This window comes from Globicephala melas, chromosome 10 (genome assembly GCF_963455315.2).
Source record: "Globicephala melas chromosome 10, mGloMel1.2, whole genome shotgun sequence".
In the NCBI taxonomy this organism is placed as follows: domain Eukaryota; kingdom Metazoa; phylum Chordata; class Mammalia; order Artiodactyla; family Delphinidae; genus Globicephala; species Globicephala melas.
The window spans coordinates 81,715,543-81,730,658 of NC_083323.1; the positions used below are offsets into that span (position 1 = coordinate 81,715,543).

The following is a 15,116-nucleotide window of genomic DNA, read 5'->3' on the forward strand; positions in this document are numbered from 1 at the left end:
CGCGGGTTTGTGCCCCGGTCTGGGAAAATCCCCCATGCCGCGGAGCGGCTGGGGCCGTGAGCCATGGCCGCTGGACCTGCGCGTCCGGAGCCTGTGCTCTGCAACGGGAGAGGCCACAACAGTGAGAGGCCCGCGTACCGCAAAAATAAAAAAAATACACTGCTGAATAAGAAAATATCTTTCTCAATGCCTAAAACTTGGACAGCACTGGAGTTAACTGTAATGAGATTTGTGATACATCTGAATGTGACAAAAAAAATTGCCCAAGTCTTCTAAATCCTATAGCAAGGATGTGAAATAAATAGGCAATAAATATTATTGGTGCTAAAAAGCTCCAGGAAACTTGTTCAAGGTCACCCAAAGTAGCCTGTAAGCATGTATACCTGAGGGAAAGAATAACAAGGGCTCCCAACCAGAACTTTCTTCTCGGGCATATGGTGACTACTACTGATGCAAATGTCCTGGGGGCACAAAGACCTCCCACAAAGGCAAATCACATGGTGTGCCCCTCTCCAGCCCCACTCCCAGTATTTTTATACAAGGAAAATCAGATCTAAATAAGTACCAAGGTGAGGTAAAGGGTCTGGCTAGACAGGACATCTCTACTTGTCATGCCTTCCCGACTAGAAAATAAAAGGTGGGGAAATGAGGAAACAACAGGGACAACTTCCTTGAGTGAAGCAAATGTATGAAAAGCTTAAGATTCCTCTTCATGATGTTGACCAGCTGAACTACTCACTCTTCTTTTGTTAGAGCACCTAGCCCAGAACTTGGCACATAATAGGGGGTTAAAAATGCTTTAATCCTCCCTGCTCTGCTCTCCCAACCCAAGGGCATCTGGCTTCTGGCTGGCAAAATCTCAGGGTCCAAACCACAAAGACGTGTAACATTTTGGGGAAACCTAGAGGTTGAGTGCAAAGAAATAAATCCTACAATCAACTCCCAAGTTCCCTGTACACTTAGTGACCCACCAGATACCAAACTAGAAAATAATTGGAATTGCTTCACTCTAGGGTGTGAGGGAAAGTTCTAAGAGGAAACTAAAGCCCTAAAAAACTAAAGTCAAAAGAAAATGTGGGTGATTATGTAAGAAGTAGAGGCCAGAAACATTAATCAAGACACAAGTACTTAAGAGTTATAGTACATCAAGCTAATATTTTGTAAAGAGCAACCACATGACAAAAACACTCCAAGCTTTAAGCCTTCCTTGGCCTTGGAAAGTCATGAGACTTTTTTGGCTAAAGCAAGGAATTGCTTTAGTGAGAGGGAAAAAAGAACTTCCAGACCTCTAGGTGGCTCCCATTTTTAAGCAACTACCTCTCTACCTTAACTAAATGGCCAAGTGACACTAGTTATTTATTCAAGTCACAGCAATAGCTGGACAGTACTAAACATCCTTAGAACTATAACTCTCCTTTTTCTACTCCAGTTTGCCCTTTCTTCCTTTGAATTCGAGCACTGGTGCAATCCACAGCTGCTGACTAACATGTTATCATATGACATGTGCAAACTAATGTGACATGGTAAGTTTTTTTTTACTTTCAGTAATCCTGTGCTGATGAAAAAACCGTAATTCCTTTAATGATGTACTTAGAAAAAGGATTATCTACAACAGAAAATCACAAGGGTAACACCAATTAAAAGGTGTCTCAATTTATTTATGAATTTTCCACAGAGCTCCAATGTATTCATTTTACCTGATATCTGCAAAGGATATTTCATGTTATACATAAAACCAAAAAAGAAGGAATGTAGGAGACAGCCAGCCTGGCTTTTGTGTTAGAAGCAGATTTAACAGTGATAAAGAAGGCAATCAATATACAAATCACAAGTTGTATTACTATCTTATTCATTACAACAATAACTATTTATTGAGCATTTACTATATACACACCAGGCACTGGGTATAGACTGGTGAATAAACCAGGCATTATTTCTGCCCTCAGGGGCAAGAGAGAAATATTAAACAAATAACACATAATTATAAACTGTGGTAAATATTAAGAAGGAAAAGAGAACTGCTATGAGGGAGACGATCAAGGGGTTCTAAGTCGCATGACGACACGGGTGGCCTTCTCAGGGAAGACGTTTATAGAGGATATCTGAACCAGCACCCAAGGATGAGAAATTACTCAAGGAGGTGGTCCTGAAATAGACCACCAGCAGGAGCCCTGAGGTGAGTCTGCTAGAGAGCTGAATCACGTGGCTGGCCAGAGATGAAAATGGGGGACGGGACCAAATGACACAGGACCTTGTAGGAATGTTGAAGATTTTATATTTTACCCCAAGAATAAGAACTCTGAAGACTTTAAAGAGCAAGTGACTTCTTTTTTCTCTTTCTGGCTGCTGGTGGAAGAGGGACTGGAAGGAAGGGCAGAGTGTGAGCCGGAGGCCTCTGCAGTGGGAAAGAGGACGGTGGTGGCTTGAACCAGGATGGGAGCATAGTGGAGACTGAAAATCAGGTTTGAAAGAGATTATGCCCAAAAAGTAGACAGGACTTTGTGACAAACTGGTTGGCTGGGGGGTGACAGAACAGAACACAGAGTGGAAGATAACTCCAGCCTCCTGGCCTGAGCCACTCATTAGATGGATGAGATGAAAAACTGAGGAGGAACAGTCTGAAAGGTTGAGTAATCATGAGCTCAGTTTTCAAGAAGTCACAGATGCTGCCATTTATTTACTGGCTGAGATGGGCCAGGCACCATGTTAGGTGTTCTACTTGTCACAGCATCGCTCTTAGTAATAATATCCCCATTTTGCAGAAAGCTTTGAAGTTTAAAATCTATTTAGGGTTGGAGCAAGCTAGCAGGAGAGAAAACAGGTGATACATTATTTTTAAAATCCAATCCTCAGAGTTATGATGCACAATATTTTCCTATCCCACTCCCATCTCCACGCCACTGCTACCTGCAAAGAGTTTTGCTATGTTTTGAACACTAGCAAGATATCTAGGACCCTAATGGTTTACAATAAATGAGCAAACCCATTATGCCAGGAATCAGCCATAATGGAAAGAGTAACAATATTCAACATTGAACATTTTTACTCTCATTACCTACATCAACATAAGACAGATCAATTAATGAGTAAGAAACTCTGAAACACTCATCATTTCTCAAAATGACCAAGTCATTCAAGTCAAAAATTAATGCAAGCCACACAGTACAGAGGCTACAAAAGCCAAGCATTGAGATTCACATTAAAAAATCGAAACCTTAATAAAAATACTAGGCAAAAAGAAATGATACCACAACCTCACAGAATTTAAATTCTGCAATTCCTAAATATCTCAACCGAATGACAAATTCAGGAAACATGCACACTAAAAACAATCTAAACATTCTCACTTCTTTTAAACTGTTTTTCTCTGCAGCATGCTGCCACTTCAGCAAACTGAAATGCCTTTCCTCCCTGCACAGTCCCATGATTTCCTCCCTCTCTGAGCTCTCTGATGTCCCCCTCAGCTACTGAAGCCCCCAAATTAGGTCTTATCAATGAACCTAGAAAGAATTCAAGGCATTACTGCCAACTGTGTATCGAGAGTACCGTCTTAAGACTCTTAAAAGGAGAGAAAATGAGGAAGGGGAGGATTTTTGAAAGGTTTTACCGTCTACATTACAAATTATATTTTTGTTGTGTCTGATCCTTCAAAAGTCCAATCATCAAATTATGTTCAGTCTTCTTTAAGTGGGGTATGGTCACATATAATATTTATGGTTTGGGATAGTTCCCCATGGGGATAAATAGAATTAAAAGTACAATTGATATGCCAGCTAAAAGATAAAATCTCACACAAACCATCCTCCAAAACAATACTGCTCTGTCCTGCCTCCTGATTCCTGTGTCCATGCAGTACCTCTCCCTGCAGAGGGCTAGCTGGCATTCACTACTGCCTCACCCAGGCAAAGGATGGGATGCTGAAAATCCATTAAGAAAGCTTCCCATTTTTCTGTTCCTTCACAACATGATTGCCAACTCCTGGCAACCCAGAGATGAAAGACTTAAGAAAAAAGAAAATTAAAAAATAAAAGACTGGGACTTCTCTGGTGGCGCAGTGGTTATGAATACGCCTGCCAATGCAGGGGACTCGGATTCGAGCCTTGGTCGGGGAAGATCCCACATACCTCAGAGCAACTAAGCCCCAGAGCCACAACTACTGAGCCTGCGCTCTTGAGCCCGCGAGCCACAACTACTGAGCCCACGTGCCACAACTACTGAAGCCTGCGCGCCTAGAGCTCAACAAGAGGAGCCACCGCAATGAGAAGCACACGCACAGCAACGAAGAGTAGTCCCCCACTCACCGCAACTAGAGAAAGCCCGCGCGCAGCAACGAAGACCCAACACAGCCAAAAATAAATAAATCTAAAAATAAATAAATAAATAAAAGATTACCTGGGGCCTTCTACCAGAATGGGTGGTTAATCCCACCGACAGAAAATCAGAAATCTATCCATATTTAAAGGTGCTTCCTGCAGACAAAACAGATCTAACGAAGAATTCCTGTGGCACATTACACTGGAAAATCCATAAATGTTCGTCCCTCTGTGTCATCAGGCTGGAGGAATTTTTTTAACGCAATGCTTTGATGTATTGACAAGGTTAACCTGACGGGTTTAAGTCAGCTATGAAACGTGCCCTGCATCTATTTCCCGTCTAATGCCTAAAGATCAGGGGCAATACTGACCCGCAATTATAGCCAACGCCTGCACTGCTCAAGATGCCGTTTGATGCTGAGAAAGTAGTGGTTCAGCAACCAGGCGGCTCTAGGATGCTAAAATAACAACGCAACACTCGATTACGAGCCCAGGTACCTGGCGTGAAAGATCCTGTGCTACACGAGAACCCCACACTCAAAGCTCACGTCCCTTTGGCTTCAATCTTATTAAGCTCTCCGCGACATACCCTCTCAAAGTTTCTAGTTTGCAAAACGGAATTACTCTGAAAGTCCCCTCTTCTGGACTCCCCTCCCCAGACGGGTTGGCGGCAAGGGGAAATAGGCACCGAGGATGGTTAATCGTTCAAACAACATTTAAAAACCTGTAAACCAATCATCTTTTCAGAGGAAAAAAATAAGCGTTCACCAAGCAGTCGCTCGGCAAGCGAGCATCCGATTTCCATTTGGAGCGAAATTAAAGAAGCCAGACATACATTTCCCTTTCCAACAAAAGTGGCCTCTAAACTCCCCAGCCAAGGACACTGGGAGGAAACAGAGGCTGGAAACAAGCTCGTACTCTCGGTCAAAGCGCGTGTGTGCGGCGAGGAGAACGCGCAAAGGGGAGACAGGAGGGAAAAGGTGAACTGGAGGAAGCTGGAGCCCGCGGCGGCGGCGGCGGCGGCGGCGGCGGCGGCGGCGGCGGCGGCGCCGGGGGCGGCGGGGCGGGGGCAGATCGGACGAAGAAATCCGAGGTGCAGAGAGAGGGGCGGGGAAGGGGGAGCCCGGAGGCTCCAGGAGGAGGAGGGAGGGGTCCCGGACGCTGCCCAGAGATCTCGGCCGCCTAGTAAAGTTAATACTTACTCAGTTTCGCAACTGCGCCGCCCCCGCAGGCCGCCCCGCGGGGCCGGCCGGGGCGCTGCGGACGCGGCGGCGCCCGGCGGCCGCCCAGCGCCGGTCCCCGGCCACGCAGCCCGGGGCGCCTCGCTCCCCGGCGCTCCTCCGGCAGCGCGCCCCGCACCGGCGGGAGGCCCCAGCTCCCCGGCGCGCCCTCTCCGCGCACCTCCCGGCCGGCGCTAGGTGAGCGCGGACGCCCCAGGCGGCGGTGCCTGGGTGTGCGAGCGCGCGGGCAGCTGCGGCACCGCCGGCGAGAGCCGCTCCCAGTGCTGCGCCGATGCCGCGGGCCAGCGGGCAGGCGAGGCTGGGCAAGGAGACGGGCACCGGGCGGCGGGCGCGGTGCGGGACGCCGGGCGAGCGTAGACGGCGGAGTCCGCGGCCGGCTCGCTCCCGCTGCCGGTGCCTCTGGGCGGGGGGCCGGGCCGGGGGCCGGGCCGGGCGGCTGGCGGCTCCGCCCCTTCGCCGGGCCGCTGGCTGAGCGCGCGAGAGCGGCGGCGCGGGGGCGCCCCCCTCGGCCGGGCGCTCGGGTTACAGCCGCCGCTCCCCTGCTACCCCGCCCGCGCCTCGCCGGTTCGCCCGCGCCGGGAGACAGTGTAACGGAACTGGGACGCCAGCGCTGCATTGTGGGAGCTTTTAAAGCGGCGGGGAGCGTGGCGCAGCCGCTCGGGCTGTCGGTTCCCCGCCCCATACCCCCCGGCACGGCCCCCACGCCACCCGGCCGGTCGCACACCCCCAGCCAGCCGAGGCCCGTGGACCTGAAAGCCAGAAATGGTGAGATGACCGGTGCCTCGCTGACTCTCACGGAGCAAAATCTTCCATAGCCCGGGGATGAGACTTGCAAAACTGCCCTCCACCGTCACCCCGGAAAGTAGGAGGCTTTTTCTGCGGACGCTTTAAAAAAAAAAAAAAAAAAGCCCTTCCATCCCCTCAGGACTGGGTTTGAATTGCTTTTCATCTGGAGTGGCAATGATTCAGCGACCCCCTTCTCAGCAGCAGGCAGTGACAGAGACAGGAGACGAAAAACACAGCGAATGAATCAGACGTGAGTAACCAAGTTTAGAAAGAGCTGGGCTCAGATTCAGAAAACCGCTCCCCACTCCACCACACACACACACACACACACACACACACACACGCATATGCACACGCATCTACCTTTAAATATAGCAAATTGTCAATGAAGGAAAGCAGTGCTTTCATATGGAAACGCAGATGTGTGTGTTGTTTTCACCATTCCACCTCTTTTTTACGGCATGCGATTACTCTAGCCACCAGACAGAATCCATTCTTTGGGCCAGACTTCTGCTTACACAAGCCCACAACTCAGGAACAGCTATCAGTTTGGAGGGAAATGGGATGAGGATGAATAATGGATGAGGTGCAAGGAAGCATTCCAGTTATAAAATGTCCCTTTTGATTCTCCAGACACTCAGTTTTTGGGTTTTTTTTTTTCTTTGCTCTTTTGCTTTTTTAATCATCGAAACGGGAATATTACATTTGAAGCACAACTTGTTACCGCTCGTCTTACTCAGGGCTTGATTCGTTTTGTTTGGAGTTTGGGTTTGTAGGCTTTTTGTTTCTTTCTCTTTTAATTTTGACCTTTAGTTATTGCACAGCTCATTAGTTCCTCTACCTCAGAGGTGAACTGAGGAGAGGGATGGTAAGACTCCACTTTGGCTAATCTACATTTGGAGGATTTGGGGACAAGAAAAGCTCTCTATGATTCAAGTGTAAAGCCCGAGGGAACTTTTTTTAAGAGACTCTGTAGGGCATGGATCCTCTTCCCTGAGGAGTTTTCCAACCTTAATGTTAACATTTCCTAAGCTCTCATTCCCTTGTCAACCTTTAATTCCACTGAGTAACACCAGTCACTGCCTAATTGCCAAATCTAATGGAAAAATTCAGTCCCCATCTTCTGGTGCCCTTTGTGGCATTTGCCAATGTTGACCCCTTCTTTTTTAGGACCTTCCTCCCTTTTTCTGCTGTGATAGTCATCCTTCTTTTTTTTGTTATTAACTTTTATTGGAGCATGGTTGCTTTGCAATGTCATGTTAGCCTCCACTGCACAACAAAGTGAATCTGCCATAGTCATGCTTCTTTCATGGAGGTCTTGAAACAGGGATGAGTGATAACAGGAAGGAGTGTGGCTATTGTTAAACCAGGACTCAGGATCTTACCAAGTAGAAGAACCTTAATCTAGTCTCTCTTGGTCACCAGGAGGGTCCTGACCTCGATTTTATCATGCATCCAGAGGTGAACAAGTTGACTGACTCATGACAGCTACCTTTCATGTGACCAGCATTTAAATCAGATGAAATTTGCTATGATTGAATATCTGTGTCCACTATTTAGGGAAAGCACTAGGATCCAGGTACCTGATAAGGTATCCCTACCTCCGAATCAGAGTGTGCCTTACTGGTGGCTGCAGAAGTCAGTGAAGTTACCTCTGTCCAGCCCGGATAAACCCAGAAAAATCTCTTCCCTACCTCAGCCCCATGTGGTTAATGCATTCTTTCCTCAGCATATAGTATAATTTGTTTTGAGCTTTCTTAGCCATAATCACACCCCTGTTAAGCCTTCCTGAGATCACACCAAATGTCCTTGGCAGGATTTGTAAACAACCCTTATTTCTGCTTTCTAATTATATTCCCTGAAAGTAACCTAACTAGATGAGTGAGTATTCATGCACTTCAAGCCCTGTGATGTAATCAGATTTGATTTTCAAGAAAAGAATCTGAGAGGATGGATTCAGAAAAGAAGAGAATCTGAAGGGAGAGAAACATATGGGGATAAATTCCTTTCTCTGGCAATCCCTGGCAACTTTGTCTTTATTGTGTCAGTGGAATCAGATTGCTAAGCTTGAGAAATATGTATCTGGACCAACACTTCCCAAACAGGTCCACCAGGGAACACCACCTTGTAAGATGGGATGCTGGGAAGACAGTTGTACCATGTCAGATAAGGCTCATGGAACACAGTTGTGACTACAGGTTAGGCCAGAAGAAGCTTGTCAGTGGGTCAGATCCATTAAGGGCCACGTGTCGGGAAATCCGTTCATGAGGAAGTCCAAGGGAGAAACAAACATTTTGTCAGAAACAAGTAGGTATGTGTGCTGGAAAGAGTAAATTATGGACTTCTGAGTATAACTTACACATTTTTTTATTGTCTAGTCCCACCTATCTTCCCTTCTCTTTCGCTGCTTCTTTCCCCACTCTGTGTTTCACCCAGACTACTAACAGCTTACTAACCTCAAACGGTGGCTCAGGACCACTCCTCACTTCTCTTACCATGTGACCCTGAAATTGCTTGTTTACCAGTGGAGCCCTTACTATCGTCCTCCAACTTCGCCCCCCCACCCCCTTCTTAAAGCCGGGGGCTCTGTTGTATTTATAGCTCTATCCCCCATGCCTGACACAGGGCCTGGCTCAGACTGGGAACTCAATTAATATTAGTTGAAATAACAATTAAATGAATGAATGATAGTATAAATGCAGTAAACTCATGTCATCTACTCATCTGTTATACTTGCCTTGGATCTTCTTCCTTCTAACCTATGACGAGCTGAGAGTTCCATTTTCGTCATTAATTTATAAACATAATAAATATGGTACTGTGCTAGTTTTGGGCTTACAAAAATTAATGACAAAATTAATATTAATATGAGCTCACAGGCCATCTGAGGAAAGAGATGCTAAAAGAGAAAATTAGGTAGATAATGCTAGTTGCCCATCCCATTCCCTTTCTCCACATCTTTCTTAGTAATAGAAACCTGATTTTGTGCCCAGTGAGAAGTTTTCTTTCACAACCTTCCTTGCAGATAGGGGTTACTAAGTGTTGGCCATGTGGATATGGGCCTTCCAGGAAAACTCATTTGTGTGTCCTCATTTATGAGCAGAGCTGAGTCAAGCACTATTCTTGCCTGAAACACAGATGTAATAGCTGGAGTTACAGCAACAATCTTGTGATATCAAGGCTACCTTGAAGCCTGAAGTCATATACTAAAATTTGTACAAATGGGATCATTTAAAGTTATTCAGCCTATCTTACCAAGCCTGCATTTAGTCACTGTTACTGACAAGTTTGGAAGGAAAAAAACTCATCTCTCCTCTTGTCTTCAGTATATGTGTGAAGAAAGCAACTAAATGTGGTTTTCTTCACCATTCCTAGTGAAAATCTTGTACACGTACTGAAACACTGCAAAGATCTATAAATATTGTGATTTATTTGACCCACATAAAGGGCCTTTTTAGAAACAACCAACAGTTCTCAGATCTGTAGGAATTTTTTATTTAATGATAGTTTCTTGTTAAAAAAATAATAAAATGTTTAGAGACCAAATCATAAATAACTCCTTAAAGGAGCCTCCAATAATTTGATGGAGCAGGAGGGTGATTAAAATTTTATTATGTTAAATAGCAAAGTACAATATAGAAAGAAAATAAAGCATAAACTATAAATGGAAACTATAACAGTTTATACCAAAAGGAATAAATACAAATATATTCAGAAATAGGATTTAAAATATGATTGACTTCTTATTTAGGCAGAAGTTTTTTGAGAGGATAATCCCACGAAAATGAAAGTCTTGTTTTTTTTTTTTTTTTTTTTTGTGGTACGCGGGCCTCTCACTGTTGTGGTCTCTCCCGTTGCGGAGCACAGGCTCCGGACGCGCAGGCTCAGCGGCCATGGCTCACGGGCCCAGCTGCTCCGTGGCATGTGGGATCTTCCCGGACCGGGGCACGAACCCTTGTCCCCTGCATCGGCAGGCGGATTCTCAACCACTGCGCCACCAGGGAAGCACTTGGTTTTTTAATTGTAGGCTAGGAGAATGGATTTGGTCAGCTGAGATTAACTATGGGGGGCCTCCACAAGAGCCTATACTAGGATCCAAATACTGGGGAAAAACAGTGAATGTGGTGCCTGATGTTAAGAAGTTGCATCTTTGTAAACACGTGCAGTAAAATCTGGACTGTCTGGCATTCTTTCCACCTGAATGCCACTCACCAATCTCCCTACACTTCTCCAATGCTATAATTGAGGTTTATAATGATGTCCCCGATATGACTGCTGAATCATAGCAGAAAGATTAAAATATCTTCTGCTTTGCCTTTATGTGTTTAATTATATTTTTATTAATTGCAAACTGGAAATCTGATCTGTTTATAACACTGCTGGATTAACCAGAGCCTCGTTATCAGGGACCCAATCATCCACAGTAACAGAGTTTATCGTTCTTGGAGGGAAACAACCCAACAACTGATTTAAAATGTGAGATTTATATGACCATAGTAAGAATAATTATTATAAAATAATTTAGAATCATCCAGCCACATTTGAAAGAATTGTAACAAATGTATTGATTAATAATAAATGCTACGCATCTAATTCTTTTAATAAGTATAATAACTCATATTCTGTAGAAAGAGAAAAATTACCTTAGAGTATGAATAAGTAAATCTTCATTTAGGCGTAGGCCCAGGAATATTATAAATTGAGTTGCACTGTATGTCCAAATTTGGCTTAGGGTCCTGTCAAGCTGTTCCTCTTCTCACCCTTGGTTTTCTCAGAGATGTATTGCTCTGGTGACAATGAGGGGCCTCTAATAAACATGAAATGAGCATGTGTCTTAGATCAGGTTCTCTGGAAGCAGAGCCTGAGACAGGGATTCTTGTGCAAGTGACTTATTGAGGGTGTGCCTCACGAGAAGGGGAACGAGGGAGGTAGCATAGGGTTAGGGGGATAAAAGCAAAGACAAGACAAGGCCTCAGCTGGAGACCAGCTTTAGCATGATCCTGTGGGGAACTCTGGAGCAGGAATTGGACCACAGAGTTGGTTCCTTGGGGCAAAGAGATTGGCCTTTTGCACACCTATTATCAGTCACTCATTGGCTGTAGGTTGGTGGTAACCCCTAATGCAAGGCACCTCCCGTTCCCCCCAAGGGTACAGGTGGTTCTGTGAGAGAGAGGCAGCTGCATTTAGCAACCAACACTCACAACAGCTAGGGCTGCACATACTGGCCCCAGGAAGGGATCTGAGAAGGGTACCGACAGCACCCATGACACATCATATATGGATAGCACCCATGATACATCATATATGGATAGGTTAGAGCTCCACACCCAGCCCTTAAGGATCCTGTAACAACTGAAGCACACTACTAAAAGTACTGCGGAGACCAAGCACCACGTGCAGCCTTGTCTCTAAAGGAAAGCATGCGCAGAGCACAACTAGGGACGTGCGGAGGCCGTCTCTCCTTCCAGCACAGGCTTGGGAACTCCCTCTCTCCTCACCTACCTTTTGTGCCAAGCAGTGGCAGCTGGTGGTGGCTTCAGTGACTGAGGTGAAGTGCCCAGTAAGGAAGGAACTAAGGATGTTAGGAAAATTTAGGATAGATCCAGACAGGCTGGGACGGGACAAGGGGACTTTTGGGTTAAGGCTTATGTCTGAGGCCACTTGCTAACCTCCCCCTTTGTTCTCTTCCACTGGCCCTAGAAATGTACTTGCTTGCTTATCTTTCCTCTGTCAGCCCCTCAGCTGCCCACTAGGGTTTCTATTTCCCCTGGCCGCTGGAGCTGTGTTTGTCTGTCTTCAAACAGCTTTTCCGCCACTCTTTTTTTTGGTTTTTAATTATAGTTGATTTACAATTTTGTGTTAGTTTTAGGTGTACAGCAAAGTGATTCAGTTTTATATATATATTTTTTTTTTCTCAGATTCTTTTTCCCACCACTCTTAATATAACAAACATTCAACTTCAGCTTTGCAACACCTTCTAATAGTTTGACGGCTAAATATGATGGTGGGTGTGGGGAAAGGGAGTAGAGTAAAAATCCTTCCCATGCTATTCCCCTTCCTAAATTTAGCCCCATGAGCCAAGTGTAGCGTGGGTGCCACTGGTGGGTCTTAGGGAAAAACAGAGGCCATGCTGCTGATTCACCTGCATTTCAGGGGAGCACCCAAAGGCTGTCCTGGGAGGTGCTGGGTGACGCTCTGGGGTACAATGTGGGAGCAAAGGGGGCAGAGAGCCCCAGAGGAGATACACGTGTGGGCAGGTGGTACAGGAGCAGGGACAAGGCTGTGCATGGTGTTCCTCTAGCAAACTTGGGCACTTTCCTTCTCTCTCTCCCCTGGTCCTTCAGCCCCAGACCTTCCGCTGAAGACACCAGTTTAGACTAATGGAAGATACATTGACAACTGAGACTAGGTGAGTGTGAGGCAAGAGTGTAAAATACTGGCTATTATAAGCCCTGAAGGAAGGGAGGAAAATCATAATTTTTTTTTTTTTCTAATCTGGGAAAGGAGGAGATGTTCCCTTTACCCTAAGGCTGGGGTAGAAATAAATGACTCCCCAGAACTACTGACATTGAGATAACAAATAGTACCACTTTGGCTGGAATCAGAACATTTTCTAATTCTGTACTCAAATAAGTAAGGGGTCCGGGTGGCCTCAGCAGTACAGCCCACATGGGTGCCGTGTGACACGGTGGAAGGCAGGGTGGGCAGGTTAAGACATTAATGGTGTCATCGTCTTATGACTGACATCTTCCAGGAGAGACCCTTCCCTTCCTGCTGCTGCCCTTCAGCCTATGTGGGGATTTCAGTCTTCCTGACCTGTATGGGAGGTAAGGCAACCCATTTAAGTAAAAGAACTTTCAAAGAACTCCAAGCCTCTTTTCTCAGAAAGATTGGGAAGATACCAAGACAGATTTTGGTTCAAGTCCTGACTCTGCTTCTTACTACTTGAGACCTTAGTTTTCTTATCTGCAAAAAATAAGGGGTAGAAGAGAAGAGGATAATACTAGTAGCATGTAAAGACTTACTGTGATTAACTGGAATAATGTGTGTAAAGCGTTCAGCACAGTGCCTGGTACATAAGTGTTGTTGTTGCCATTATTATATTATCATCATCATCTACAGGCCTGTAGGTGAGAATATAAACAAAGCCAATAATTATAATTTTCCCATTCAGTATACTCTGTGCCAAACATTGTTCTGAATACCTCTCATATAATTTTTTAAATACAACAACCCTATCAGGTATACTATTACACCCATTTTATAGATTAGGAAACCAAAACGGAGAGAGATTAAGTAATTCACTCAAGAGTCCATCATTAGATAGCGGCAGAGCTGGGATTCAAACCCAGGAAGTCTGACTTCAAAATCTGTACTCTTTACCACTGTAATTAGAGTGAGGCAAGACTCAAAAAGGGCTGAGAGAATGCAGCATAGAACTGGCAAAGGTTCAGGGTGCAAAGATTAGAAGGGAATTGCAAATTGAGGTCTGGGTTAGGCCGGTTCCTTTCACCTGGTGCCCAGAGCGTGCTGAGGGTGAGGGCTGAGGAGTGACGATCAGGCAGCCCCGGCAGCATCACAACTTCCTCGTCATGGACTGCTCACCCAGCAAAATAAGTTAACCTACTATTGGAGAATGATTGATGTTTCCAAGTCAGTTTACAAGCAAATTGGGCACATAACCCACAGGTAAACTATGATGAAGACAACAGTGTGCATTTTCAAGGACATTCCTGGTCTTACGTGTCTTTTACCAGGTAAGGGACCATCCTAGGAAATAGCCCAGTGAGTGCTAGTTCTTCGGCTTAATAAACTTTTTCACCCTGGGTGAGTCCCTTTGCCTTCCTGGACCTTTCTAAGGTGGAAGCGTGGTCTGACAGAGGTCTTTCCTCTTCCACTGTTCCCTGTGTACCTTCCGTGCGTTTATTCCAAGAGGGCCGGACATCCAGGTGGGGCTGCATTGTTCTTTCAGCAAGGGCTTCTAGAATTACCTTATATGTCACATCTGGCTCTAATAATCTGAATATATGCATCATAAATTGAAATAATTGGTGTCACAGAAAGAGAAGAGACATGGCAGAATAGGCTTGCTCCAGCTTCTAATAATGACCCAAACAGTTAAAAAATCCAACTAAAAAATCCAGGAAAAAAAAAAATTGAGTTAGGCTTAATTTGTACCACGAATATAATATTCAGTGAATATAATTCTGTTATTTATTTTTTACCTTATTCTGTGACTTCACTCGTAGCATTCAATTTATATATTGATTTCTAAGCATTGGTTTCTAAAAACGTCATCCTGTGAGCAATATGGGCCACTAGAGCTTTATAACAAATAAATGGACGAAGAGTGGATGCCCTATGAAGAATGCCCGTGTTACTTGTTGCCCTCAAAACTGGGACGTCCCCATACTAATAGGGGTCACAACAGCACGTCAAACTGCAGAAAAAACTGCATAATACTTCAGTGATTCTAGACAGAAGTAGATAATCAATTCAGCCCCGGGTAGCTTCAGAGAGTAAGTCAAAAGAAAGAAATCTTTTTATTCTCCTCAGGGCAGAGATGTTTTTTGGTTCTGTGCTTTAATTTTAGCCCCTGCTGTTCCCTAGGGAAGTGTTGGTTAAAACAAAAACCACTGTTTATTAGAACCAAGTGTCAGAAATTAATCAAAGATGAGTAGCATGTCAGTTTCCCTACTCCTGTAATAAAAGAATAATTGTGATTGTACTCTGGGGTCCATGTAGGTAAGGGGTCTAGTTCTGTCTGGCCATTTGA

At 45.1% G+C, this 15,116-nt stretch overlaps 2 protein-coding genes across 5 annotated transcripts in view; one reads left to right on the plus strand and one right to left on the minus strand.

The window, feature by feature from the left end:
- RASSF8 (Ras association domain family member 8) overlaps positions 1–6,409 on the minus strand; it is a 129,936-nt gene extending 123,527 nt beyond the window's left edge. The window contains exon 1 of one of the 2 annotated variants that reach the window (XM_030830543.2): positions 6,304–6,409. The gene's annotated coding sequence lies outside the window, so the exon portion shown is untranslated. Of the gene's footprint in view, positions 1–5,515; positions 5,592–6,303 lie in introns of those variants that run through there. The other variant, XM_060305883.1, reaches the window with a different exon arrangement.
- LMNTD1 (lamin tail domain containing 1) overlaps positions 6,189–15,116 on the plus strand; it is a 442,400-nt gene continuing 433,472 nt past the window's right edge. For all 3 annotated transcript variants that reach the window (XM_060305881.2, XM_060305879.1, XM_060305878.1), the window contains exon 1: positions 6,189–6,590. The gene's annotated coding sequence lies outside the window, so the exon portion shown is untranslated. The remainder of the gene's footprint in view (positions 6,591–15,116) is intronic.